The following is a 4738-nucleotide window of genomic DNA, read 5'->3' as shown; positions in this document are numbered from 1 at the left end:
CATGCATGCACCCATGTGGACACTCAAGCATCAAGTTTTTATGGTCATGTGACACTAGGGCTCAGGATTCATTTTCCCTATTTTAAGTCAACCCAGTGTTTCCAAAATATGTTCTTTTATCAAATCATGCATTCATCCGAGTCCATTTTGGGCGTTCGGAAAATTTTCACAACATTCACTCTTCAGGTGTATACACATTTTTTTCAAAAACTGGTTAAGATCAGTAAAATCTTTCAAAGAAAAGTTGGAAATTATCTCTTTTCACAAGCATGTTTTTTTTTAGCTAGACAACTTTTTATTTTTTTTTTATTTTTTTTCTTCCTTCTTTTTCTTTTCTTGCTCGCTCTTTTTTTTTTCATGAGGTATTTTGCTACCTAAACATACGTATATTTTTGTGAGGTATTTTGCTATATACATGCGTGTCCAAGGTATCTTGCTACCTAAGCATACATATATATGTTTTGTGAGATATTTTTGCTATATACGTGCATATCCAAGGTATCTTGCTACCTAAACATACATATATATATTTTGTGAAGTATTTTTTGCTACATACATGCATATCCAAGGTATCTTTCTACCTAAACATACATATATATATATTTTTTTGTGAGGTATGACTACCTTCCGAGCTTGTGCTTGTTTTATTTAAATTCCTAGGATCATGAGCAACTTGGTGTGTCTTGCTATGACTTGAGAAACAAAAGTGATCAAATAACAAGCAGAGATTTAAAAGGTACTAGGTTGCCACCTAGTAGCGCTTCTTTAACGTCTTGAGCTGGACGCGTGATGGCTTGTCGATCATGAACCTAGTACTTTGCTTACCTTTGGCTTTGGACTTGGTCGCCTATTGGTCGGCCATGTGTCGTAAGCAATGCTCTAACCTTTTTGTGGATGAGCTGAGGTGAACTCTAGAGGTGATGGCGGTGCGTCTGTTGCCCGCTGCCAGCCATCCCCAGGCTGCTGTGGTGATTCGCCCTGCGCCTGTCTGGGGATGCAGTACTTCTTGATGAAAGCTTGATTAGTAGGGGGCGACAGGCACTCCGTAGAACTGACAGAGGCCCGTAATTAGAGCTTGGCAACTCCAAGACCCTGTTGGACTTCTTCAGTCCACTAAGTGTCTTGCGGGCGTGATCCCTGCAAACAATAGATGACATCAGAAATTAGTTGAGCGATGTGCATACTTACCTATGTCATGATGACGTGACCTTGCCGGGGGGAACGGGCACCCTGTAGGACTACAGAGGCCCGTAACCAGAGCTGGAAACCCCAGGGCCCTGTTGGACTTCTCCGGGTCCACTGGGTGCCTTTGTGGGCACGATCCCTGCAAACAATAGATGATATCAGAAATCAATTGAGTCACGTGCATACTTACCTATGTCACGATGGCATGACCTTGCTGGGGGGACGGGCACCGTGTAGGACTGACAGAGGCCCGTAACCAGAGCTGGAAACCCCAGGGCCCTGTTGGACTTCTTTGGGTCCACTGGGCATCTTGTGGGCGTGATCCCTGCAAACAATAGATGACATCCGAAATCAATTGAGTCACATGCATACTTACCTATGTCACGATGGCATGACCTCGCTGGGGGGACGGGCACCCTGTAGGACTGAGAGAGGCCCGTAACCAGAGCTGGAAACCCCAGGGCCCTGTTGGACTTCTTCGGGTCCACTGGGCGTCTTGTGGGCGCGATCCCTGCAAACAATAGATGACATCAGAAATCAATTGAGCTATGTGCATACTTACCTATGTCATGACGGCACAGACCAACTGATACATCTGCAGGGGGAGATTGGCATTGTGGTCGCTGGGCAAAATGTTGCTAAATAGCAACGTCATCCATATCCATGTAAGAGTGGTCATGTTGGTGCGCATGATCCACACTCGTCTTTTTGCAGCGGCATGGGTGAAATCTTGCCCCGGTATGCATAGTAGATGCGTGATAGCCTCCCTCTCTGGATGTGCTCGCACAGTTGGTCGCCCTCCAATATCAGGGGGTGGCCCAAGAACTGATAAAAGGAAACTACTGGCCCTTTAACCGGGAGCGCAAGTCTCGGTTAAGCATCTAAGGGCAAAGGACCTTATATTCTCTTAAGGTGTGGATATGGAGCACACTAAAAATGAGGACGCGTAGCCCTCTAAAGGCGAGGGCGTGCAGCCCTCTGCAGGCGAGGATGTGCAGTCCTCTGATGGCGAGGACATATAGTCCTCTAAAGGTGATAGGTACTAGTACCCAAGGGTCCACCTTTATGAGAAAGCAAGAGATCGACTCATCGAGAGGGCCGGTCATCCAAAAAGATTGGACACGAGATGTAGGAAATCTATGCAGTTAACATGATTTTTAGGGATGTAGACGCATGCAACCTTTGTCGTGAAATTTGGTAATGCTGACCTCATATGAAACAATGCAATGCAATGGAAAGTTGTACAATGTTCATGACATTCTTTCCCTATCTTGTGATTTTGATTTTGATTTAATTTTTTTGGAAAACACATATTGACTGTCCTTTTGAAAAAGGTGATAATTCATGCAACCTTATCCTATCTTTTGCAAATCTCTCCAGGAACTCCCTCAGAGTGTATGTTCTGTTTGATTTAGTCACTTGACCATTTTGGAGTGACGGCAATGGAGCCGTTTGACGTTTAATCAATCTATTGAAATTCCAGGGTTTGTCTCCCCCCCCTTTTTTTTCTTGTTTAAAAACATCGACGGGTGAGAACTTTTGATCTGCCCCTATGTTCACTTGAGGCTCATGCACGATGCCCCTCATTGCCCCAGTGTAAGGCTTTGAGGTACCAAATGTTATCTTTCGTCATGACCTTGTAGCTGGGAACCTATTGGGTGAGAACTTCTAATCTGCCCCTAGGTTCGCTTGAGGATTTTACATGGTGCCTTTCATTGCCCCAGTGTAAGGCTTTGAGGTACAATCGTTGTCTTTCGTCATGACCTTGTAGCAAGGAACCTATTGGGTGAGAACTTCTAATCTGCCCCTAGGTTCGTTTGAGGTTTATGCATGGTGCCTTTCATTGCCCCAGTGTAGGGCTTTGAGGTACCAATTGTTGTCTTTTTTTCACAACCTCGTAGTGAGGAAGAATGAAAGAAGCAGTTGATTCTTGCAAAAAGAATTTTCCAAGGACGAGAAATAGTTGATGGATTTTTCAGTTGATGGATTAAGTCAAATGACTCCTATGTAGAAGCAAGATGTTTTGATGTCTTGATGATGCTAAAGGATCAAGTGCTTCTAAGTTTTATTCAAGACAAGAATCCAAGAAAATCAAGATATATGATCAAGTTGATCTCTAGAATCTTTAGGAAGAAGTTTCCAAATTAAAAAAACAAAAGGTTTCACCAAATAATTCTATCATTTCAAATTGAGATTTGCTCTCTGGTAATCGATTACCAGCAGCTGAAAATGTTTATAACAGTCACTAGAAATTTGAATTCAAAATTTATAATCGTGTAATTGATTACACATGGATGGTAATTGATTACCAGCAGTTTATTGAACGTTTTAATTCAAATTTTAAAGCCTGTAATCGATTACACAAGTATTGTAATCGATTACCAAAGGGGATTTTCAGAAAATAATTTCCAAGAGTCACCTCTATTCAAATGTTTTATGAATGGCCATCAAAGGTGACTTGGAAACACGAATTTAAAGAGAGTTTTCATTGCCCAAAAAGTTTTATCCTCTCGAAAGATTAAGAGTTTTTCTGAACTGAAATGTCTTCATCAATCACTTGCATATTCAATAAGGAATTTTGATTGATCTTCATTGTACAATCTATCTCTTTTAAGAGAGATTTCTTCTTCTCTTCTTCTTATTTCTGAAAAGGGATTAAGAGACCGTGGGTCTCTTGTTGTAGAGGATTCCTGAACACAAGGGAAGGGTTGTCCCTGTGTGGTTCAGACTTTGTAAAAGGAGTTTTACAAAGAGAGTGGAAAATCTCAAGTGGGCTGCTTGAGGACTGGATGTAGGCACGGGAAGTGGCCGAACCAGTATAAATCAAGTTTGCATTCCTCTCTTCCCTTAAACTTCTTTTATTTATTGCTATTTATCTTTTGCTTTAAAGAAGTTTATTTTGAATTGTCTTTTGAGTAATTCATGTTAAGGGTGCATTATTAATCCAAAAAAAACAAAAGGAGAGTGAAAGTTTAATTGGGGAATAGTCTTTGTATCTTAATTCAACCCCCCCTTCTTAAGATAACTAAGGCCATTTGTCCCACATCCTATTCTTGATAACTCACTTCTCTCTAAAAGACAAACTTTCCGGAATGATAAAATGAGGTCACATGAACGTTCTGGAAACACAGTCAATCAAATGCTTTTTTCTTTTTCTTTTTGAACCCTTTTTTTATTTTGAAACTTATTTGTTTTGAACTTTACTCGTTGTTTTACGGCACCCCCACCAACGTGCAAGACGTGTAATCTCTGATTGAACGGTCTTGGAAGTCAGTACTCAGGAGCGCATGTCGCTCGAGCAAACAAACCAATGGCTTGCACCCACATTCCAGTGGAAGCAAAGATGTAATTACGAGAGGATGAGGGACAAAGATGTCAGACTTATCCATTTTATTTAGCATTGTAACTATGGTTTACAATAATGGCATAGACTTGAAAATCCTGATGAGTCATTAGAGACATCTAACAACATCTTTCAAAATTGCCCCATGTGTGGTGTCGCTTGTCAATGTTAGGATTTACACGAGATTCTCCTCAAATTTTAGTCGGCCCG

This window comes from Glycine soja, chromosome 9 (assembly GCF_004193775.1).
Source record: "Glycine soja cultivar W05 chromosome 9, ASM419377v2, whole genome shotgun sequence".
Taxonomy (NCBI): domain Eukaryota; kingdom Viridiplantae; phylum Streptophyta; class Magnoliopsida; order Fabales; family Fabaceae; genus Glycine; species Glycine soja.
The sequence above is the reverse complement of the archived record's forward strand: the minus strand, read 5'-3'. Positions refer to the sequence as shown.